Below are 26,290 nucleotides of genomic sequence, written 5' to 3' on the forward strand. Positions count from 1 at the left end.
GGGACATATTCTTGGATGAACACTTATGGCGATACTACTGCCTTTGCATGACGCATTCCTCGACCAGCCAATAGGCACTGGATAGCACCATGATATTGTCGAAAGCTATAATCAGAGAATGAATCCTTTGTTCAGAGTAGATCTGCCTAAGATTTTATTGCAATATAGGAGTCAGGTACCATCAAAGTTCCATAATAAAATGCTACATGTTTGTTTGTGCACGCAATAAAATAATCTGGCAATGTGATTATAGCACATTGGAAACACTTCAAACAAGGACGAGTTGGCAAAGTTTATTGCAGGCAGTTTGATCAGTGACAAATTATGCATGCACTTTGTCACATCCTAATAATATTGCTTTGCATCAGAGATATCAGTCAGAGGTAGTAATGGGCGAACTTGAACCTGCATATTTTCCAAATAGCCGAGTGCGTCAACCACAATACTGTCAAATACAAATCTGCTAAGAGCATGTTAGTGCCTGTTTATGTCAAATTGTAGAAGGTAGGCATGAGATTGACCATGCATGCCCACATATAAAAATAAAAAGCACAACCACAAAACAGTGTAACAGGTTGGTGAACAGATAGCCAAAATAGCAGTCAAAATCCATCGCACTTTGTCACAAATAAATAAAAAGATATGGTAATAACAATAACAATCCCTAAAAATGTCATGTGATCAATTGTGGTCATGATGACAGTTACTGCTGTGAAAAATTATTTGCACTAAGTGTTTCACAACTTGCTAAGAGAGCTTGACCTAGTAAAAAATCCTCATATGTGCACAGCCATGGCAAAAAACGAGATGAGCGTCGCAACTTGGTGACCATTATCTGCCTACATACTACACAAAACTGAATTTGAATTTAAAGGAGAAATGACAAAGCAGTTCGTGCGCCAATGACGGTTAAGCGCACTGCAATGCCTTGCCATGTGTTGAAAGCTGACCTCCAAGCAACCAAAATGTAAGTGACCCTACACTGAAGCAGGGTCTTTAAATGACGAACGTGTATCACATCCTGGCGTTCGCGGACGCAGTCACCAAATGAAAAACACCTTTGCAAATCGCAATGACGACGAATGTCACGCGCGCGCACACAGACAGAATGCGAGCAGTTTCCGAAAGCACTCACGAAAGACTGTACGGACGTTCCTACGCGTTCGACGCATATCAGAAGCGCGCGCGTGCGCGCACACGCACACACACACACACACACACACACGCACAAAAGGCGAGCAGTTTCCGAAAGCATGCTGGACGCACGTCAGCGCGCAGTGGGCGTCTTCCACGCAGGGACCGACAGGGAGTACCTGTCGGTCCTTTATTCCTTTGTGCCCACGTAAAAATTTGATGGGTTGTAAATATATGTTCCTGGTAGGGTCTCCGAAGACAGGGCCTGGTTGCCAATCGCTTCACGGTGCAAGCGCTCTTTCCATGGGACGTTGCAAAGGATTTCCATTCGGCAAGTAAATTTTCATGGTACAACAAATTTACAACTTTTTTGCTGTTTTTTTTTGGTACTATGATGATGCACCAACGGGAAAAAATAGAGCAATTTTTCTCACAGCATAAAGTTGATGCTGCAGAGCTTTCACTACTCGAGCTTGAAAAGTAGCCACTGCAGTATTATATAGAGAAGGTCCCAAATCAGAGCGCGTGATTTTACACGAAGGGCGACAATTTCCACAGGTGGTTTATGTGGCTTGGCGGTTTTGCGACAACGTATATTGAACAGATACACAAATTAAAAAAAATGTATGTAAATTACCTTTCTTAAATTTTCCGATTAAATATGTTTATATTAGAAACTATAGAAGACAAGTGTAAGACAACTTCATTTTGTTTGTTAGTTCCAAAACGTTTATGTTCCGAGATATCCATGAAATCTTACACTTAAGACACTAATTTTGTATTCAGAGGAGGGAGTGTACATCGACCGCACCCCCTCCCCCTCCCTAGTGGAAGGTAGCCGATTCCGTTTAGCACGCCAGTCTTATTTACCAGTCTAGATGACGGGCGGAGCTGACAGCAGCTGCGCTCCTGCTTGCAAAAAGGGGACTGACATGCATACTCCGTTCCCCCGCACTGAGACAGGATATATGGGAGTTTCGCCCTTGTGTCGAGACTCCCGCCTCTGAATGCGAAAATAGTGTAATGAGCGTACACGAACATCTCGGAACACAGTCGCTTGAGAAGTACAAAACAAAATGGAAACGACTTCGAATACGCTTGCCTTCAAGTATTTGATATCCACATCATCATCGCGAAATCAAGAACAGTCAATGTATATATATAAACAAGAAAGGAGGGAAACAGAGTGGCTCGATTTTTTTTTTGATCATGATCACATCAAGCCAAAAAACAATGGAGCCAAGGAAAGCATCGGGGAAATTAGCTGTGGTTGAAATTGAAATGTAGAAAATAATAAAGGAAAAGGGAAATGAAAGCGGGTGAAAAGATAAATTGACGCCCGTGGGAGCCGAACCCACAACCTCCACACAACGGCGACGGCTGTCAATCCCTCCACTAGCTTGGGTATTATGTTTAGTAGATCTAGAACTGGGAGTGTTAGCCAGCCTCTCTCAGATCCATGGTGGGTGGATATATATATATATATATATATATATATATGAACGAGAAGAAAGGTAAGCGATATATGGGGCCCAATTTTTATTCGTTATATCCTAAGAAGCCAACAAACAATGACACCAAGGTCAGCATAAGGGAAATTATGTGCAGTTATTAATTGAATTAAAGAAATGACAAATAAATGAAAATGAAAGTGGATGAACAAACAACTGGCCGCAGGTGGGATACGAGCCCACGTCTTCGCATTGCACGTCCGATGCTCTACCAATTGAGCTACCGCGGCGCCGTTTTCCCATCCACTTTCTGGGGTATTTATTTTTATTTGCGAGAACAAATCCTGCGAGAGTTAGTCAGCGCCACCACTCACGACCTTGGCGGCGGATGCGGGGCATCCTTTCTGGCGCGGGCGTCACGAGTACGTTATCTTCTTGGGGGAAGGCCGCTGATCAATAAACCTTTTCCTTTCTCCACTTCTCGCTCCTTTCTTCTCGTTCATTACATAGCAAGGGTCTCGAATACGGCAGTTTTGATGCCTTCAGGCAGCATGCGTGGGTTTAACTAGGTCTCAGTAAACTTAAGATTAAGATTAATTAAATTGTCTTTTACGTGCCGAAACCACAATATGATCATGAGCCGCACCGTAGCGGGGGACTCCGGAATAATTTGGACCACCTGGGGTTCTTTAACGTGCACCTAAATCTAAGTACACGGGTGTTTTCGCACATCGCTTCCATCAAAATGCAGCCGCCGTGGCCGCGATTCGATCCCGCAGGTCTCAGTAAATACTGCAATGTGCGGATTATAATTGAGCGAAGTTATTTCAAGGGAATTCTGCTAACCACGCTACGAGCACTAACATTAATTATTTTGAAGCGGTTCTAATTAAGCCCAACACTCTTACTTCGAGGTAGAAAACCAGATTGCTCGGAAAACAAAGGACTCGTCAACACAGCAGGATCGCTCAATTTCCTTGCGTTTGGTTCGTCTATACCGCACCTGCCTCCCCGTAAAAGGCTTTTTGTTGCCGCTCTTTTTTTTAAACAGGCATTTTATCATTTTTTTTTCGTCAGCCCAAATGTAGGCGACGTTATTAATATACAACCTTGTCAAATACCAAAGAACCGTTTATGGCGTCACGATTAGCTTTCGCGTTTACCTATGATCTTCCTTCTTACGTTGTGAACATTTTGTGAAAAATCTTCGCCAATAGAAAATACCACGTTTTTTTTAGCTTGTATCCTATTTTCAAAATAACCATTTTGTTCCTTGAGTACAAAAGCTTCAAAATCATCGGTCGGGCTCTATTACTTGCCTGCCTACCTAGCTTGTGAATGCGTTCTCCGGCGATGTGGTCAAGTTCTAAGACGTCCTGAAAAATATCTTTCTTTACAGCGTCTTCCAGTGAATCATTTTTTCCCCACTTCAATTTAGGAAAGCCCGTAACTTATTAAATTCCACCGTGGGATGTGGTTTCCTGATTCATCGACTCTCATGCGTTTGGAGCATGTCACTCATCAGAAAAATCTGTTCTTCACATGACATGAGCATGTTTTCTAGTTAGACAGTGTCCAGTTTTTTCCCCATGTCAGTTAACCTGGTTTCTTTAATATTTGTAGCATCCTTGAGCTGCTTCAAAATTTATGTCGTTTGGGTAGACGGATTCGATTCAACGTCCCCTGCCAGTAAGAAGATTCTGCATACAATGTGGGCCTATGCCGAAGGTAGTGGTCTAAAATAATCCCAGCAGAACCCATCTAACGATTACTGTCGGTGTAAATTAGATTAACATTCAAGCAATGTAGTGACGAACTGTATGGCTAAAGAAATCGTCATTTATGTAGTGGTCATTCGGGGACTGGACTGGAAAACTTTATTACGGTCCTGCAGGACGCGCTTAGGGCGTAGCGGGCATCTCCCACGTAGGGACCGACAGGGAGTACCTGGCGGCCGCTTCGAGGGCCTGCTGGACGGCCCATTGCTGGTAGGCGAGCGGTGAGCTTCTGAGGGACTTATCCCACTTGTCCGAGGTAGAATCGGGAAGAGCGTTTCTACACTCCCAGAGCATTTGTGCGAGTGTCGCCGTGTGTCCGCACGAGGGGAACGTGTCGCTGGGGTATGCGTCGGGATAGAAAACGTGTAATTTGGCGGGGTTTGGGTACATGTGCGTCTGTAGTAAGCATAGTGTTTGTGATGTTATTGGGTGCAGGGTCACTCCAGAAAGAGACAGAAGCAGCACGCAGAAGCACAAACACACACCAGACTTGTATTGGACGTACTTAACAAATTGAAACGGCACACACACGCGACAGTTCCCCAAAATACATTCTAGAAGACATATATGGATTAGTCAAATGTAATCTGCCTACAGTTCATGCGGAAGCACGTGGCGCCATGTCGTAGACGTCGTGGAACTGGTGTCGGACAGCAGTGTCGCACAGCTGGGTCGGACCGCCTCGTGGGGCTCAGGTGGCCCTGCGCCACAGTCGATGTACCGGAGCCTCCGCGTGCCCAGTTTCCCGACGGCGGGATTTTCGCTCGGGAGCACAAAGCAGCAGCCTCCGGGTCACGTCCACAGCTGGCGGGGTAGCCCTGTGGCCGCTCACCCGAACGCTCGTTCAGCCAGGCTCAGCACCGCCATCCCTCCTGGACCAGTTGCCCAGCGGAAGAACTGGGTGAGGTAGCCTCTCAGCTGGTGACAGCGTTGATTCGGGTGCAGACGTAGTGACGCGGGCGGCGATAGCTCCTAGGGGCCGGACGCCCAGCGAGGAAGATCTTCGCCCTCGAATGCCGAACCTCGCGCACTGCTCACGCCACGGGCCACACTCCCTCGCGCCACTGTCGACGCTCACAAATCGGTGTCGATGATGATGATGAGGGCCCTTTCGCACATACCCATTCACGGGTATTTGCCAAGAGTCAGTGTCCTCTTTGCCACCGCACGGCGTTTGCCTTCATATATTTATGTATGTTTATGTTTCCCCCTTCCGCGTACCATATATTATCACAGTGTTAACGCCTGCGGCCTGTTAAGTTTGGGATCTGGTGGCGGAAAGATGCAGCGCCCATTATGCGATATACACTGCCTCCGGGATCGGACCACTTAGCTAAGATACTTGCTCGCCAGGATCGGCCATCGCCGTAACGGCATGACGACTGTATGACGACCACGCAGTGACGGCGATGGTATGACGACGGAGGAAAACGTCAATGGAACGACGGAGTTGGTGTGATGACGACGACATGACGGTAATAGGATAATGATTCCGAATTGATGATGATGGTATAACTCCGCCAGCGTGACGACGACGCCATGAGGACAATGGGATATGATGACGAGTGTATGACGACGACGCAATGACGACGATGGTATGGCAGTGGTGGCAGAATCGCGATTGAACGACGACAACTTTATGACGATAGTTTGACGAAGAAGTAATGGCGTCGATGGAACAACGAAGACGGTATGACGACGACTGTATCACGATGACGGTATGACGAGAAGCGGATGGCGAGGCTAGAATGACGACGATGGAACGACCCCAACGGCATCACGACGAGGGTAAGACAACGAATGCATGACGACGACTGTGTACATGATGACTGCGCAATGGGAACGATGGCACAAGTAAATATGTAAATTTTCAACTTTTTTCAGCGCGCAGATGTGTCAATACAATTTTGCTGGTGCGATCTTGAATAGCACGTTGAGTCACCCAGAAATGCAATAAATTGGAAACACGTTCCGAAAGTTGCGATTTGATGAGCCACGTCCCCTCTTGGTATACGTTTACCGGATATGCTTGGGGCAGGGTGTTGAACAGGAATTTTTTCGGGTTCGGTTCGGTTTCAAGCTTTTCGGTTTTGGTTCCGGGTTCGATTCCCGAGCACCATTCCGTTCCGGTTCGAACCGGTTCAAATGGGTTCAGAGAAAATGAAAACAAGTGTTTTTTTTTGTTGTTTTACGCTTTTAGTGTTGCTTTTTCATTTCTCTGTCACGTCGGCATAAAAGCAAATTCATAGTGTACGTTTCTTTTTGTAAATGTTGTGACTTGGCCAACTGTACAATCCACTGCAATTTTTTTTTCCATGGGAGGCCAACGATTACAACGCTAAATGAAGCGAAATAAAAGGTTCGCAGGGACACTTAAGGCTGCTTACGTGTGTTAATGTGAAAGCAGTACTCTTTATGACCGCAAATTTATTTTTAATAATTTATTTTAGTTCGTCAATGTAATTAAATTTTATTTTATTCTTGACTGATAAGCCCGCATTATCATACCCCGCAGTTGTTTTCTTGAGGAAAACAACAACAATGGCTGTACGTAGCCGCCGCGGTGCCGCCTTGTGCTCCACTCCCCTCGCCGACCAGTGACGGGCCGTACCTCATCTCCAAATAATGCATCCTAGCCGCAATCTTTTGGCAGGAAGGCATGTAGCCACCTAGCCAGTGGGCAGCGCCCCGGTGTCGCCAACATCCCCCCCCTCCCCCGCCTTCTGGCGGTCCAGTGACGGGCCGTTCTCCAAATCATGCATCCTCGCCTGAATCTTCTGGCTGACAGGCAGGCAGGCAGGCAGGCAGGCGGGCACTCACTCACTCATTCATGCACGCACACATATTTTCACTCAATGAGGCAAGTAATGCTGTTGCATAAAGAAAAGTTAGTTGGTGTGCTACGCTTTTCATGTACCTATCTTCAACAGCGTTTTAGCTTTAACGCGAGAGCATTAGCAGTGCTAGAAGTCAAAAACTGCCCGGCGTCAGCCTCCACCTGTCAAGCGTGGCAAGTGGCGTTCAGAGGTATTTAATTCTCCCCACATTCCACCTGCTAACAGACCGGCTAGAAAGAAGGAATAGCTATATTGACTCACTTACTATAGGGAAACACAGGCGATAGCAACTTGGTAATGACACTTCAGCGACAGGTGGCAGCGATTAGGTTCTAGTGAAGATAGTAGCTTGGTGAAGTCACAAGCAACGGTAATGGTTGCTGGTACTCCAAGGCTGCAGAAAAGGAAAGAAGAGAAGGTACTGAAAAATGCTATCGAATTTCCTTCGCTTCAACCCAGTTTATCGTCCCTCATTTATTTCTTACAGTTTAGTTAAAAATTATGGGGTTTTACGTGCCAAAACCACTCTCTGATTATGAGGCACGCCGTAGTGGAGGGCTCCGGAAATTTCGACCACCTGGGGTTTCTTTAACGCGCACCTAAATCTAAGTACACGGGTGTTTTTGCATTTCGCCCCCATCGAAATGCGGCCGCCGTGGCCGGGATTCGATCCCGCGACCTCGTGCTCAGCAGCCTAACACCATAGCCACTGAGTAACCACGGCGGGTGCAGTTTAGTTGCTTCCTACAGTCTTACCTAACATAAATACTTGTTTCGAAAACCCTTGGATGGATATAAAATATGCATTAACTTCAGCGCGAGATGTCACTCTTACGCTAGAAACAGTGCAACACGTGCAGAAAGAAAGACATTTTATAGCATTTAGGTTATCGCCACCTAAAAACTTTCCGGCTTTTTTGTGCGTAACTACATTTTCTGATTGGTCTAGAGGGGTAGCGCCGCCAACTTTGCAAATGCCAAGGACCCCAAAAAATGTTGAGGTTGCCCAGTCAAAGAAAATTGCTCAGATCAATTGGATATTTCCAATTGTGTTTTGGGGCACCCATGTAAAAAATCCAACCGGTCCAATTGGACCAATTGTTTTTTTTTTTAACACAACTGGACCTAACTGGTCTCTGAATCAGACTCGGTACCAACATGAAAACCGAAGCAAAGGGGAAAAAAATCCTAGATGAGCCCTAACCTTGATGTGACACAGATATACTTGAAACTCCTTTCGAGAAGCACACTCATACATTAACACACTACGGCAATTCTCTTCATTCACATACACAACACTCACCACTTCACTACGAGAGATGCATGCCAGGTGCTATATATGTGAGCAAAATTGTGAGAATTGTATTTGCCTATTAAATTTCACCCCTTTTTTGCCAAATGCACTGTATCATTCATGTTTTATTTCCTGTCATATGTGTATATGTGCTTCGAGTCGATTACAAATATCATTGTTGAAATTACGTAAACCTGTTTTTATCGCAATTTGTGCCTGTATGATATATGCCCAACCTGTGAAAATCCCACTGGGATTGACAGTATCTGAAATAAAAAGAAAAAAAATTGTTGACCAAGTGGTGCCAGTGGTTGATGAGAAATTGGTAAAATTTCAAGATAAATATTTATCTTGAAAGAAAGCTAAATGCTTCTCTCCATTTATCGCACCAAAATACAAAGATCTTTTACTTTAAAGCTAACATTATAATTGTGCTATTATTATTATCAACTATTCTGTTGTTTCATGAGATTACTTATCGACTTCCAATTGGGTCCACTTGGGACCAACTGGCATACCAAGCTCCAGTGATGTGCAACTGGAATCAACTGGACTTCTCATGATACCCATTTGGAACTTGGGTCTCCGATGGCGTCCATTTGCAACCAGTTGGGTCCCATTAGGTAGGGTAAAGTGCAGTGATCATAGGTTAGCGAGGGATTCACCTCAATTTGAAGAGAGAAAGAGTAAAATTGGTCGAGAAGAAACAGGCCAACCTAGATGCAGTAAGGATACAAGCAGACAAATTCAGGCTGGTACTTGCAAACAAATATGCAGCCTTAGAACAGAGAGACGAAGATGACATAGAGGTAATGAATGAAACCGTAACTAGGCTAGCTTCAGAGGCAGCAATTGAAGTGGGAGGCAAAGCACTAAGGCAACTCATAGGCAAGCTCTCCCAACTAACGAATGACCTAATAAAGAAGCGACAAAGAAAGAGTCCAACTCAATAAGAGATAAGATAGAATTTGCGGAACTGTCAAAACTGATCAACAAGGCGAAAACAAGTGATACTCGAAACTATAACGTGAGAAAGACTGAAGAAGCCATAAAAAATGGGCGCAGTCTTAAATCTGTGAGAAAGAAACTTGGCATAGGACAAACCAAGATGTATGCACTGAACGATAAGCAGGGTAATATCATCAGCAATGTCGAAGATATAGTAAAAGCAACGGAAGAATTCTATACTGACCTGTACAGTAGTACCCAGAGGAGTCGGGATACCTCCATTAGAAACAGTAATGAACAGGATACAGAAACTCCTCCTATAACTAGTGATGAGGTGAGAAGGTCCTTGCAAGACACGAAACGGGGAAGAGCGGCAGGAGAAGATGGAATGACAGTCGATTTAATGAAAGATGGAGGAGACATAATGCTTGGAAAACTGGCGGCTCTTTATACGAAGTGTCTATCGACTGCAAGGGTCCCAGAAAACAGGAAGAATGCAAACACTACTAATCCACAAAAAGGCAAACGTTCAAGAATTGAAAAATTATAGACCCATTAGTTTACTTCCAGTATTATATAAAATATTTACCAAAATAATCTCCGATAGAATAAGGGTAACACTGGACTTTAGTCAACCAAGGGAACAGGCTGGCTTCAGGAAGGGATACTCTACAATGGATCACATTTATGTCATTAATCAGGTTATCGAGAAATCCGCAGAGTACAATAAGCCTCTCTATGTGGCTTTCATAGATTATCAAAAAGAATTTTATTCAGTAGAAATACCAGCAATCATAGAGGCACTACGTCATCAAGAAGTACAGGCCGCTTACGTAAATATCTTGGAAAGTATCTAGAGTGATTCCACAGCTACCTTAATTCTACACAAGTAAGAAGATACCTATAAAGAAAGGGGTCAGACAAGCAGACACAATCTCTCCAATGGTAATCACTGCGTGCTTGGAAGAAGTATTCAAGCTATTAAACTGGGAAGGCTTAGTAGTAGGATCGACAGCGAATATCTCAGCAACCTTCGATTCGCAGATGACATTGTTGTGTTCAGCAACACTGGAGAGGAGTTACAACAAATGATTGAGGACCTTAACAGAGAGAGTGTAAGAGTGGGGTCGAAGATTAATATGCACAAGATAAAGATAATCATGAATAGCCGGGCAAGGGAACAAGAGTTCAGGATCTCCGGTCAGCCTCTAGAATCTCTGAACCCACGAAACACAGAACCTCTTAAAAACTTCTTGAAACGGCTACAAACGGCTATAGACGTCTTGGTCTATGATAAGACTGAAAATAGAATTTCTTCCAAACATAACCTCAGCACTTGGAATATGCTAGTATATATTCTATCTGCGGCAAAACCCACTACTGGTGTCACTAAAGTATATTTCGGTAAACACATTCAGAATGTCTAACTCAAGAACTTTTCTAGATCTCTTTGTCTAAAAGTGCATAAAATGCCAAAGGACGTGTTAAAAGTGCGGTTACCGTCGGCCGTCGGCGTTAGCGAATAAAAAAGGCCACAGACACATCGAACTCGTTGGAAGCAACATAAGTTAATTGGCTTTAATGTTAAATACTTTCACACCAGAACTTCAACAATCAAGGGCGTGTTATGGTTTTCCATACGGGGCGCGCACACGACGCCTGGAAACCATTCTATGCTCGCGCAGCAGGTATACTGACAGCAGCAGGAGCGAAACGCCGGCGTTGTACAGCGGTGTCGCAGAGCCACCGCGCTGCGATCACTTCGGCGGCATAATCCAAATTGGTCGGATATCTCATTCTGTGCTGGAAACACTGGGAGGCAGGAAGTTTGTAAAAACGGCCACTGCCGCCCCCAATGTCTCGGTCGTGGGTTCGTTATGCCAGTTGTGCGTCATTCTAAGCCGTTCTGTACATTTATACTGGATATTAACTGGAGTCATTTAGCTGTGCTGATGCTGTTTGCCGTGTGTTTTACATCAGTGCTTCGTGACATCGGCTGTATTGCCTGTTTTCGCCGACGGCTTACTACCACAATGGCGGGATCTGCGTTCGCCGCCTTCGTGTCTCGGTGTGTCTTTGTACGTACGTCGCACGTTCGGATAACACTTTTTCCGGTAAGTGAAATACATTGCACTTCGTTTTTCGTCAACAATGTGAATATTTTTAGATGTTACCTGCGACAATTCTTGATAGATGGGCTCTTCTGCCCTGCGAGTTTTCGTCATCTTTACTTTTATACGAGGGTTCTACTTGTGTTCAGCCGTTCAGCACTACCGCGCTCCACGACTTCCTCAACACCAGTCAGAACTTTGCCCTGCTTGTTAGTCTTTGTGGTTAACGTAGCACGAACCTACCGAAGGAGTGCATTCGAAGACGACGCGCTGGCTGTAATGCTGAACCAGACTGAACTCGCCCTATTTTGTGTCCTTTTGTTCTTGCGTGTGCGCGCGTGTGTGTCAGTGACTACGCAGTTTGTAGCGTTCCCACTTTATAGCAAAACAAAAATATAACTGCAATGTTTACTTCATCTATACAATTCCAAATTAAATCGTCTGCTGATGTACAAATTTCACTTGTGTTTTGTTCTAAATAAGCAGCAAAACCTTTAACCTAGTAGGTGCTTCATCTGGGAGTGAAATCACGACAGCTTGGCATTTGTTAATGAATGACTGTGACTGGGTCACCTTATTTGTAATTGTAAATCTGCCTTCCAACTGACTTGATGCTATCTTATTTTGTTCCTTTCACTCTATAGACGGCTGGACATCCTTGTACCTTGGCGCTAGCTGGATGACGGGACCTCATCATGATCAGTGTAAGCCAATGTACTGTACCCTCTCTGGTCCTCCCAGTGCTTTTGATATGGGTTAAGGCCAGGAAGCGCTTCGTGGTAAAATAGCTAGTTGGTGTCTCAAAACGGGCATTTTTTGCACTGGTCCTTTATAAGCTGCCACTATTATAACCAATTTCTCAGTGCCAGTGTACATACACAGTTCTACTATTAAGTATTTTCCCCCTAAGCCTTACAAAATTTAACTGTAGGTAGTCAGTGCTATGTAAGAACTCGCAAATTAACTCTGTTGTGTCATATGAGTATACCATACATGAGTAAAAATTTGCTGCAACAGTGTACAGGCTCGTCCACTCTTAAGCCTGTTTCACATGATGCGATTTTCGTCGCACCGGAAGTGCGATTTCCGTCGTTTGCGATGAAAATCGCAGTCGCAGTGCCGACCCCCCGATTTTCGGCTGCGACCAACCGGTTGGTCGCACAGTCGCACCGTCGCACCGATCGCTGCGATTTTCCGTCGAAATTGCGCGGAGAGCTGTCAACGGAGCTATTTCGCCGGTTTGTTTTGGAAAATGGCGTCTCGTGCGACAAGTGCAATACGCGGAGACGTGGATCGTCGAATTCGGTACGTACGCGAAGGGAGAATAAAAAAACTTGTACCGCAGATTGCATTCTCCGATTGCTATGCGTTTGTTGACACGCTACACAGCAAATTAAGTGCATTTTCACGTTTGCTTCGCACGCCTTTGCGAGTTGTCAGTGCTAGGAGGTGTTCGATCCCCAGCAGACGACGAGGTCGTCACAATTTTCTTTTGTAAAATCGCGCTTACGGAGCAGCTTGAATTATTTCAACCTCGGCAAGGGCAACTGACCAGACAGCAAAGTACCCTAAGTTTCAACGTTGCGCTGAACGCGGTACCGTTCAGTTGCATATTGTTGTCGGTTTTCAAGCATGAATTTCCCGATGCATCTTGAAAGCTTATCTTGCCTCTTATTAAATTTGACAGAGCAAAAGTGTAGGCTATCGTAATGAATTTGCTACAATAGCATTAAATCCGTGGCTTGAATAAAATATTACATGCACGTTAAGTTGCACCTCTTCTCTGGAGATTTTTTTTTTCCTGCACAGAAACCAATAAACATAGACTATGTTGCGGACTTTGTATCCTTACTGCATCTGTATGAACACTTGCTCTGCAAGGTAATTAACTGTACAGCTAGTAGATTAATTAAATTGCTTGCTATAGTGGCAAAGTGACGACGTACCCTCCTGCACAATTATGTAGAGCTCGTACAACAATGCGAAAAGCAGGCAAACGGCCTGTTCTTGTGGGGATAAACCAGTATAAAACGACACGCTGAAGAAAAGTAAATCAAAACTGTGCAGTGAAGTCAGCCAGTACAAGCAGTTCTTGCATTTTCACAGCTGATCAAGTGTGCAGAAACATTCATGCCTTACATGTTTCTAGCAAGTGTCTAATAAGTTTGTGATCACATATATTAGTGTGTAAACCCATATAACGATATCCGCTGCGATTACTATCTTTATAAGTAATGAAATACCATGCTACTTGCAAGAACATACATCACCCGAGGATTTTAGAACAAATTTCTGCATTTCAACTATACACAATATGTTGTTTATTCAATAAAAGACCACAAACTGGGCTTTTTTTGCAATGACAAACTTATTCCAAACTTTACTTACATATAGGGAAGAAAAAAAATTATAGACAGAAATATTGTTCTTCAATTTGTTCACCTGCCACTGTGGCTATAGCAATCTGCTGCTAACACAAGGCGAGGGGTTGATTTGCCAGCCATGGAAGTCGCATTTCGATGAGAGTCGTAGGTGAGAAAAAAAGCTCTTGTACTTAGGTTTAGTTCACCTTTTATTGAACCCTTACACTTCAAAATGCTATTGCATAGGGGGGCATGCTTATGCAAAATCTAACACCAATAGAAAGCAAAGGGCAGAATTGTAAAACAACCATCTTTCGTGATAATTCGAGTGTGTAAATATTCATTGCATCAATATATATTGTTCAACAGCACTGCACAAATAAGCATGATCAGGTATAGCAAGTACTCTGTCAGGAAGCTGGTTCTACAGATGTATAAATGTCAAGGCATGAATTCTCATACTACGTTGCACACATATCACAAAAAAAACCTTTTTCAAGAGTTGTCCCTTCTGGCAGATATGAGTGGGCCATAAGCAGCAGAAACTTTATTGCAGGACATTGTGTAATACCGCTTATGAAAGAATGAAGAAAGTGAAGAGGCTTTTAACAGCAGTAGCTCATGCTGCTCTAATAAGAGGAACGATGAACAAAAACATTTCTGGTAGAGCACTTAAACAGTAACTTTCTGAAAGACAGAAAATTCCAGGTGAGAGTTGGAGGTACATTAGGCCCACACACACCAACAACACAGGCATACTACAAGAAACACTACAGCCTATGGTGTATTACAGTCTATGGGAAAGCTATCTTGTACAGAAATCAAGAATGATGCAACAAGCCCTCGACAACACTGCAGACTTTCTTGGCCAGTCTGGCCTCTCGCTTTCTGATAAGTCAGCTCATATCGACGTTGGAAAAAAAAGAAAGACTAGAATCAATAACTACCCCAGATTGCACATTGTGATCCACATAGCTGGACAAATATGCCCGCAAGTCAACATCCACAAATCCTCAGCTAGTGTAAGCCCATGACGGCAAAGCCAGCATGTGGGTGAAACAATTATGCAATGCCTGGGCGCAACTTCCACACCTGGTGAAAAGAATAATCTCGAAATAATGGGGGTGGACGAGTGGATACTATAGAAAATCGCAGATGCTGTGCTTGTGTCCAAGGTGTGGTACGGTATGCATTACCAGCAGCACACAAAAAAGACAACTCATCGAATACAGGCATCAGGTAGTAATAACAGGTCTTTCCAACTGTACCATGCTTGAAGACCTCTATGAGAAAGAGCTAACGAACAAGCACCTAGACAGAGTAGAGTTGCAGCCTGCAGCACAAATTCTTTGTCTCAAGAGCTCAAAACCTCGTCCCAAGATACTATGCCAGCTAGCATATGAGATGCAAAGACGACTACCCCTCCCTTCAGAAACACAACCTCGGGAGTACCTGAACTTGAAACACAACAGGCCCATACTGTGGAATATGGGGGCAAACAATTAGGCCAGGAGACTGTTCGCAACTGCCAAACACACAGAGGAGGTTGCTAATCATGAAGATGCAAGCAAACATAAGGCACATATAGTACACTGATCTGGCAATAGCAGTGTAACAGTAGTATGACACTACATAAACTTAAACCCCATATAAGTGAGTACCATTCCAGGTCATCCTACACCTACAAAAGCTGAACTGAAAACAATCAAAGCAGCACTTGTAGTGCAGATTACACCCTGCACAACACCCTGTATGGATTCACCATAAACTGTCTGGGCCTGCACATCACACAAGATTGTTAGGAAAATCAGGAGATTGACCCGCGACTTGCAAGCACATGGCCAGAAATTAAATTACAGGATACATAGCCATGCAGATATTCCAGGACACAAGCGGGCTTATAAGCCCGACATATTAACTGAAAACTGGACGAGTTTGTGTGTATTCATTAATAACTAAAGTGCAACAGATACACAACAGACAAGAACGAAGCGCTCTGTGTGTTCACTTTGTTCCTGTCCATTGCATTTCTGTTGCACTATAGTTAATGAATTCATAAGGCTGCACAGGAGAAGAATGATACCTCTGCCCAAGAGCCCGATCTCACATCCAAATCCACGCGTGTGCACACACACACACACACACACACAAATGTTGCAAGAGTGCATAGCATGAAGCAGTATCAACAGGATGACACTAGATATGGATGAGGACTAACTTTCAACTGAGGTTCATTTGTAAAAATGTGGCGAGTTATATAAATTACCAGAAAAAAAAAGGACGATGAGCAAAACGAGAACAAGGTGAAAGCAGGAGCCAACGTTTCGACAAGTGGACTTGTCTTCTTCAAGGTGAGCAACATGATCATCGTCTTGAATTTCCATCTCCTGCCTTCCCCGAGTTTTCCCCAGAAAAAGAAAGACATCTTTGAAGGATAGATAAAAATTGGTGCTTGATGCAGCCAAACATAAATAAATATGCTACAGAAAGAAAATAGAGAAAAATTCCAAGTGCAGGAAAAAATCACTACAATTGCCAATCCTGCATGCTGGCACCTTTCAAGAAACACTGTTGTTATTCCAATAGACAGACTGACAGCTTGCTTATGCAAGCACATTCTTCCAGTTCCATGCCATTGGGAAAAAGATGAGTTTCCTGGAAGGTAGCCTCATGCACACTTGGTGATCACAATGTTTTTTCCCTGGACTTGTATATCTATATGTATTTTCTCCTTTTCCTGCTTTTATGTTTGGTTTCATCAAGCACTAGTCTTTATCAGGTTTTATTGCTGTACTACTTTGTGGTAACCTTTATAGATCACTGCATTTTCACACTAAACCTTTTAATTAGAAGTTAGCATACCCCGTTCTTACTGCTTCACACTGTACATTCTTGCTACATTGGCCAAATAAAAGATTTTATAAGGTATCATGAGGGCCATTAAAGTGACTTGTTGCAGTCTAAAAAAAAATGAATAGCCTGGCTGCAAATGGCACCAGAGAACACATAGGACAAACAAGAAAACCGAGATGATCTAACAACCAAAAGTTTAATGTACACACCGAGTAAATGCTCGCTGACAAGCAATAGACTGAACATACACAAAAAGGAGAAGCAAAAATTAATGTGCGTTTCCTGACAGGAAATGCATCCATTTCTAACGGAGGCCGTGCTGACAAGATTAACCCAGCATTTTTAGAGTTACAGCTTCCGTAATTTCTCTAGGCAGCCGATCTGCACAGAATGCTAGCTTCTTCCTCTACAATGCATGCTCAGATGTGGAGAGTGCATTGTAGAGGAAGAAGCTAGCATTCCGTGGAGATCGGCTGCCTAGAGAAATTATGGATGCTGTAGATGCAAATACACAGGGAGAATCTTGTGTCAGCATGGCCGCTGTTACACTTTCAGAGATGGGTGCGTTTCCTGTTGGGATCTGTATGGACACACATCAGATCTTGCTTCTGCTTTTTGTGTAAATTCGATTTATTGCTTGTCGAACAGCATTTACTCGGCATGTTCAATAAACTTTCATTTGTTAATACACCTAATGATTGTCTTGGTCTCTAGCAGAAAGGCGTTCATTCTTTTTACAGTGAAGCTGTATATGCCTAGGCGAAACACTCATGGTCCGATCCCAAAAACCCTAGTGTAGGGGTATGAGCCATTGCATTCGTCTTGCATGATGGACGGGGACATTTCTTGTTGGGTAGACATAGAAATGCTTATGCATTTCAAACATACATTATATCAGCGTATTATTGCAGGGAAGGGACACAGAGGGGGATGGGGTTAAGACAAGATCATGATGTCATTATTATCACAGCAAAGGTGTGGTGGGCCATTGGCTAGACAGATAGTGACGTCGTTTCTCTCTAGCAGCAGAGCGCGCGTGCAGCAGTCTCTCCGACTTCCCAATAGGTTCGAAAATGTGTCCCTGTATTTAATTAAATGAAATGTGCAGCCCCGGTGTGTCACTTGGTAACTACAGTGCATAACTGAGTCGTAAACATTATGATTAACGCATTACAAAACACAAGTGCGTAACATAATTCAGAAAGACTTTGATGGACGCTGGATTAACACAATGAACCACTCCATTGCACTTTCTATGATGGTGATCTTGCAAAGTGCAATGTGTGGCATTCCAAATAAAGAATGTGATAAACCCAAGCCAAACATGTGCATAACCTCATTAAGAAACGCAGACATAACCAATAATATAGAAAGACTTGAATAAACCATTGGAATTAACCCAGTGATAAACACCGGGGCTGCACATTTCAGCTTTGCTGGTTCACCGTCTCTACAGGGTGCATGGGCAGTAACTTTTTCTGTTATTGTTTGTTAAGTATTGTATAATGTTGCGCCAGTAAAACACGTTGGGCTAGTTGGTGCAATTTATTGGTACTGCTTTTTTTGCTGGTTTTTTTCTTAATGTTGTGCCCTTCTTCCTTTTGTAACAACTTTTTTATTCCCCCTTGCATAATACTCCAACCTTGCAGCCTGCGAGGTATATAAATAAATAAGTACATAAGCACGTCATGCATTCATTTTGTGCGTGGAACAAAAACACATTGATAAGCTTAGACATATAGTCATTGCTTCACACTTTCGAAATGAATAATTATAGCTTGCTATCGACATTGAAGCAGCCTTTCGACAGCTAGAAAAGGAATCAGTTTTTCCAGCTCTGAACATTGAATTGCAGGAAATGCAAGCAGGCATAAAATTCTGCCAATATAATCTGTTTAGGAATACCAAATTGGAATAAACATTGAGGCTTGCATTTGTACTTTCTCTGGCTGAGCAATCTAGTTTGAAATGACTCCCATAAGCATGTCGTAACAATGTTGATCTAATACAGGTTAAATGCATGACTAGCTTAAGAAATCTGGATGATTGCTATATATTACAGTGAAGAAACTATAATATCTAATAACAGTAGTAATATAATAATAATATTTATTTCCACAAAGGCTAACCGTGAGAGGCGTGCGAGGCTGAGCAGAAAGCTGAAAAATTCTACGGCAAGTGCGCCTGCCGTGGGCCTACGATCCTGCATTACGAATAGCGCGTATTGATATGGTCTTCTTGTTAGAAGTTCCAAGTATACTACCAGCGCGAGACACGGGACAACAAAGTGGACGAGAAGCGTGTCTTTTAGAATGCTATGCTACAACGTACAGGTTTCTACACAAGTGACGGTAACTGCTCGAAACATTTGATGCGTCGGCTTTTGCGCCTTTAGAAATATTTAGAGAGGGCTCCCATATATATATTCGCAGCGCAAGCACGGCGATGGACGAACCAGGCTAGCGCTAAGGTTGAATTTCACAACACGATTTTCATTCCACGTCGTAATCACACAGATCGTTTGAGGCTTCGTTCAGGGGCACACGCGGGCGTTCGGGTTGGTGCTTCTTGTTGCGTTTGGCGTAAGAATATGGCTAGGAGCAGGCACCACATATGCGCAATGACGGGCAATATACACGCATAATTTCTCCAGAAGCTGACGCCGAGCACGGGTAGCGCGAGGATCTTGTTGGGCTGACACGACAACTTCGTGGCAGCCGAATTCCGAATACTGCATATACGGTGAGGGTAGCTATATGAACTTGTGGATAGGTCATCTTGTAGATTGTTGTAGCGCAGGCAGAACGAAACGGTCATAGAATGTAGATAAGACAACACACAGCGCTGAACCAACTGCGAACAGCTGTTTACGTGCGCGATGTCGCACTGAACTACAGAAACCGCCGTCGCGCACCCCAAGACAAATCTTAACTAACGTTTTTAAATTAGTAAACGTACACATTATTTGCTTCTAATCAAGAGAAGTCAATAATATTATAATGTAAACGTTTTATTCACTACAATAAAAGAATTATGCAGCGTGTGCCACGAAGCCTGGCAGTAAGCAACCCTGGGCGTCGCACCAGTCGCATTGTTGAAATCGCAATCATGTGAAATGAGCCCTCAAAAAATCGCATTGCGACGCGTGCGACAGCACCGATTTTCGTCGTTGCAGTCGCAGCATGTGAAACAGCCTTTAGGGTGAACACGGCTCACCGTGGCCGCGTAGGGTGCCTCGATGTCCTCCTCGCCCGCCGCTCCGTTCAGGGTGGAGACAAGTGCGTCGTCTGCTACGGCGTCCGCCATGTTCTTGCCCGCTGCGAGCGGCGCATTCTTGGCGCGCTTGTGGATGAGCGGTTTGACGGAAGCAATGCGCTTTTTTTTATTACTTCGATGACGAATTTCTCTACTATTAAGAAATATTATTGCACCGAAAAAATATGTGCGCATTCCCTAAGGCCCCTCTTTTATGCCAGCTCAACTTCGTGTTTCTATTTAATGTCGTTTTAAAGCAGTTGTTTGGAAGTACCCTCGTAAAACGCGTTGCAACCAGTGAGCAGCGGCCTGGCGTGTTTTTTTTACGAACTGTAAATACAGAAATTAAGTTGCGCGGCAATAACTTTGTTTCACAGTGAGAAATGATGCGTTTAACACAAGCGTTCATAGAGGAATGCAAAAATTGCTATGCTGCCAGCATTTCTGTTCTTCGCGAACAGTTACGCCGTGAACCTGTGTTACTTGTGAGCATGCTGGTATGCAGCTCTGGAAATTCCTATTGCATAAGAAGATGCCGGTGGTAAAGAAAAGAGGTCAATAAGTGACGAGTAGATACGTGATTTCAGTCACGACGTTTGTGTCGCTATGCAGGTTTTTATTATGTCATCTGTCAGGAGGTGTCAATTGTCACAGGTCTTTCGTAGATCTCAGACCAACGACCAGAAACTACAAAGAAGCCTTGAATTAACTTGAACAAAATAAATTAGAATGTCAGCTTGCTGCTCAGCTCGATAAGTTGAAAAAAAAAGCGGAAAACTTGTACAGACACAAGGTGAAAAATCAGCACGCACAGCAAAGTAAGAATGAACACATGAATGAAAACTATATTAAAAGAGTAACACAAATGAAACGAAAGTTTTTTTAATTCTGGCGATATGCATTAAAATTTAATTTCAGTGTTCACTGTAGGCTCACTCCTGCACACGTCTTGCTTGCATGCCCGTCAAGTCCCGTTGCCGCGGCTTGACGCAGGTGCACACGCAGCCCCAGTCTCGCGTAGTTTGACACAAAGAGCTTTTCCACTGTTTCTTTGTGTTCCTGACAGGCGCCCGTTACGCCGCACCGCAACATATTTGTCAAGTATGCGGTTACAGCCTTCAAAGGAGATTTCATGGTGAAAACGCTTTCCGTCCAGGTGGTGATACCATCAAAATGTTTCTCGCAAGATTTGAGAACTAGCATGACTGCATCGCTTGGGTAATGAAGGTTGCTGCCTTCAGAGACGTATTCCTTGAGGGACGTCAAGTACGCATGCTCACTGCTGCTTGAGCCTAACAATGCAGGTTTGCACTTCTCGCAGTGGTCAATAGGTTTGAGGATCCCTTTGATAAGAAACCCACCGATATGAAACAAAATCTCGCACTCAGCTGATGTTAGCTCTTCGACAAACGGGATCTCCGCGTCGTTGATAGCTTCAATATCGGCTGCCGCTTCTTCTTGCATACCTGCCGACAGCAGGTCGATCAGGTACTGTGCGCCATCGACATCGTAGCTAGTCGTTGACGGTGTGTGGAAGAATTGGCTGACACAAACACCTTGAGTGATTACTGCACAACGGCACGCAGCAGCCGGACATTTTGTGCCGACAACACCCAGCGAACTCGTCGCAGCAACGTCCTATAGCACCTGCACCGTGCAGCGCGCGCGGCGGGCATGAACATGGCGGCGGTGGCTAGAACGAACCGGTTCTGGCGGCACCGGCGCCGTCAAAGAATGTCTCCACCCTGAACGGAGCGGCGGGCGAGGAGGACATCGAGGCACCCTATGGCCGCGCTCCGCGGGGCGCCAGTGCGTCCGGTGCGGTGGCGCATCGAAGCGAAGCGGCGCAGGCGCACACGGACCTGGGGGAGGTGCTTCGCGTCGTCTGCTACAGCGCTGGAGCGCGCCGCTCTGGCTTTGCTGTAAAGTACACTTCGCTAGACCCAGGTGACTGAGCCACCGAGGTGGCGTTGCGGGAAGGCCCACTTCACTAACTGGAGCATGTTCCAGCTGGTTCGGTCTACAGCTTGTGAACAGCCTGCTTAATTAATATACATTAACAGAAACAAGCTTCTCACCACCTAAATCACTTAGCATGTTTTTATAAGTTATGAGGGTAAAAATGCAGGTATTTTGTTGCGCTCTTTATTAGGCTGGGGCGTAGAGGCGACACTTCATAGTCGTGTCAGAGACGTCACCCGGCCTGAGGCTGTTCTTAATTTCCCGAACGGTGGAGGTCGGGTTTGCAGCAGTCCCCGCAACAATGGTCATGTATTCAGCTTCAGTGGTCACTCTTTGCGGGCTTTACAGGGAGCATCCGCAATTCTTCCATCCTTGTAAGCCTGGACGATTCGATTCACAGTTTTCAGTCGCCTTTTTGTCATCTCCGATATAACGCGTTGAGAATAGTTTTGTAGGCACAGATCTACAATGCGTCGTCTTTCTTTCTCCGGTACCCGCGACATGGCTAGTTTCCTAAAGTGTACCGGGGAAATAAAATTATCCTGCACTGTTACAGCGTTTTTATCGCCGAAGTGCCATGGCAACCAGCAACCGAACAAAATGCAATTCATCATGCAAGTCGACAGAAATGCGTTTAATGGAAACACCTCTGGTGTCTTTCGATTTGACGAGTCATCTCAGAATCTTTAACTCATGAGCGACCAGTCACTCACTTGAGCAGCCGTTGGCTGCATTGCATCACCATATTAAGCTAAGATGGAGTAGCATGACCAAAGCAAGAAAAAGGGGGGGTGGGGGTGGGGGGGAGGGCTCGGCGGTAGATCCGGCTGACGCCCATGGTCAGTTAAAAAGTAGACTGGCCCGACCACAGCGATCTCGTTTGTGCCGGGCTTGGCTTTTACAAATGTCTAGCCCGTTGGCCGACCACCAGCATGCTGTCGGCAAACGACACTGGGCCGGCCTCATGACCGCCGGTTTAATTATCGTGGCCGCGTTCGTCCGACTTATGGACCAGCCACTTCCCCACGACGGCAACAGCATCGTTTGTTCGCGGCAAGGGTTCCTATGCCGTATTCATATTTGGGTTTTGCCCACTCAGCCTCGGCCCCGCCCCATAACCCCTAAAAAAGTTAGAAATAAGTTCCTGCTTATCCGATGCCCACCTCTATGGCGTAACGCAGAGGCCATGTGTCGCTTCGGGACGTATACCGCACCATTAGCAAATTATTATATGATAGTGAGACTATGCATATGACCTATTTCGAGGAAGTACTGAAATGAAATAGAAGCGAATAACGACTTAATTACCCGGCAAGACGTAATTTAGGCCAGAAAACAGACATGTAGATTACAGATTTTCCACTCCAATTACCTATTCAAAATGGACAGAAACAGCATTCGCGTGCGGCACGCATTGACGCCAAGGAGAAAAAAACTAACCAAAAAAAACGACGGCACCACATGTTTTACTTCACCTAATCAATGCAATCAAATGATTAACCCACGATTCCTCTAAACGAGAATGTTACTTCTCGCGTCAGGTAGCTGTGAAAGGACTGGCACCACTTTGGTGATTTTACCCAAACTGTGACCAGAAAAATGAATTAAGTTTTTTTCATAGGATGTGGAAAGATGAAAAGGGGCAGTAAAATTGCCGCCAAATCAACTCTTATGCCGGGGAGAGCACTTTCCTACATCGCGTAAAGCGCTCCATGCACCCCTACCAGCGACATTAACGCGTCAATAAGAGAGCCGCGAAGTAGTGGATGTCACTTTTAGTTGCCGTCGCAGTAATATTATTGCCCTCCTTAATGATAAAATCGATGGCAAATATGATGATGCATGACTGAACAATCGCTCTCTAACTTTCCGTGGAATTTATTTCGGGTTTCGGTCGATTTTTTAAGTCAATTTAGCAAATTCGTTCTAGCATCAAGAAATGCGCGAAACGGGGCGCTAGGCTCATCACATGATACGAAGAAGAGCGCGCCTAATAGGTTGCTCAGTATGCACTACACCAAGTGCTGTGAGAGTAAAATAAAATGGCCCCAGCCTAATAAAGAGCGCGAAAAAATGACTATTTTTACCCTCATCACTTATTAAAAACATGCTAAGTGATTTATGTGTTGAGAAGCTTGTTTCTGTTAATGTATATTGATTAAGCAGGCTGTTCGCAAGCTGTAGACCGAACCAGCTGGAAAATGCTCCAGTTAGTGAAGTGCGCCTTCTCACAACGCCGCCTCGGTCGCTCAGTCACATGGGTGTAGCGAAGTGTACTTTACAACAAAGCCAGAGCGGCGCGCTGCAGCGCTGTAGCAGACGACGCGAAGCGCCTCCCCCAGGTCCGTGTGCGCCTGCGCCGCTTCGCTTCGATGCGCCACCGCGCCGGACGCACTGGCGCCCCGCGGAGCGCGGCCACGGTGAGCCGTGTTCACCCTAAGAGTGGACGAGCCTGTACATTACACCTTGCTTCCCGAATGCACAAATGTATTCAAGCCAGTATTTGATTAGTTTGGTATTCTAAATGTTTTCTGTGTGATTTAGTTTCTTCACAGGAATTTACTGTACATCATCAGCAAGCAGTCTAATTTAAGATTTATGTGTGCTGTAAAAGGTGTGCTTTGTCGCTAGAATTTATAAAACATGGGCCGAGGCTTCCATAGAAGGACAAACTTCAATTTCGCTCTACCACCGTCAGCACTTGGCTGGCGCTTGCAAAATGAATCACATCAGGTAGCTTGTGCCAGACTGTTTTTTAACCTTATTGTGAGGAGATCACAAAGTGATGTGTGGAGGCGCCTGCGTCTGAGATGTAGATTGTGCTGCAACAGATGTGCGTGTAGAACAGGCATGATGCTGAGGGTTCCAGCAGTTTGCAGAGGTGCTTTTAAAATTTTCTCATAACTGCAATTTTACCTGTGCTGTTTTTTGTCACCTGCTTCAATAATATAATTGGAGGTGTTGTCAGAATTCAGCAATTTATTTGCCCTGGCCCATTAGCCTGCCACATATGACTTTTCACTAGGTGGGCAATTATTAAGCATGGACCATTACTTGAATACACCTTTTTGTGTGCAGTCGCTTCTCAATTGCGGGTCAACGTAGATGCTCAGAATTACCTCAGGCTATAGATGCACTGATGAATTTGCTACCTATACGTATCACTTTGCGCTGTCTCGCGCAAACAGCATGTTAACACTTCCAAGACAGTGGACAATGTTATCGTTTGATCACATCATGAGATACTTTCAATTTTGTATGACGCATCATTTGTCTGAGGTATTGCCCTAAGCCAATTAGGGTCACATGAAAATATATCAACAAAAATGATTGATCCAGCTAGGAGTGTTGCTTTGGAACACTACTTTATCACCAGTCCTCCTGTGCATGCTACCTGCTTACTCTGTACTGCGTCATGTTTAAGTTTGAAAGAAAGGCAACAGCTAGGCACTGCAAAATGCCAAACTTGCTTTTAGTTCAACAATATAAAATGCTGTTTAACTTTTTAATTAAGCTAGTACATCATTTACCTGCAGAGTGGATTACTGTTTTAATCTGATTATATTGTGCAGGAAGCTTCTCAGACTTGTTTGACAGGTTGATAAGTGGCTTTTCAGCCACGAAACATCATATATTAATTTAAAGGCTGACTTTGACTCTGCTATGCAATTTAATGACTATATGCCAGGAAATATATTTGTCATTTTAAACATCATCGCGTACATACCTTAAGATACCCGTAATTTAAGAGAAAGGAGTGCTTAATTTATTTTTAATGTGAGGCAAACTTCTTACTTAGCAGATATTGCTAATTGAAGTTCCAATTTCAATATTCCGATTTCCTCCCTCGCCTTTTTTTCCTCTCTTCTGTGCAGGTATTCCTTGCCTATGTCTACAAGAACCGTCACGTGTGGCCTGTGACAGCAAGCTTTTGTGGGCAGCAAGTGCTCTCCTACAAAGGCTGGCCTGCTCCGGCAGCGGCGGCAATCATCTTCAAGATTTATCCATGATCACCTTTGCTGCTATTTGTCACTCTTGTTAATTACTTTCTGCATCTTTTCTCATTTATTAGGTAATAAAGTATGAGTATGTGACGTGGTGTGAAGTTGACGTCTTGCTGCATTTTCGCTTGCTATCATCTTTTATGCATGAAAAGCTCATCGTACAGTTTATGAAAAAAAATAACAGCATATTATGATTTATCTTTCAGTTCTGGTAAAGTGCAACATACAAGGAATTCACTAATGGACGATATGCCGAAGAACTGGCCATTATTTCTGCGTGATGCTGTGCAAGCATGTGGC

General features: G+C 44.3%; 1 long non-coding RNA gene across 1 annotated transcript; it reads left to right on the plus strand.

Moving 5' to 3' along the window:
- Positions 1–11,281: 11,281 nt before the first annotated feature.
- On the plus strand, positions 11,282–26,034 carry LOC129380992 (uncharacterized). The gene is made up of 3 exons (XR_008609224.2): positions 11,282–11,556; positions 12,198–12,257; positions 25,862–26,034. It is a non-coding gene; the product is annotated as an uncharacterized lncRNA (long non-coding RNA).
- Positions 26,035–26,290: the final 256 nt, after the last annotated feature.

The sequence above is a fragment of the Dermacentor andersoni genome, chromosome 1 (genome assembly GCF_023375885.2).
Source record: "Dermacentor andersoni chromosome 1, qqDerAnde1_hic_scaffold, whole genome shotgun sequence".
Lineage (NCBI taxonomy): Eukaryota > Metazoa > Arthropoda > Arachnida > Ixodida > Ixodidae > Dermacentor > Dermacentor andersoni.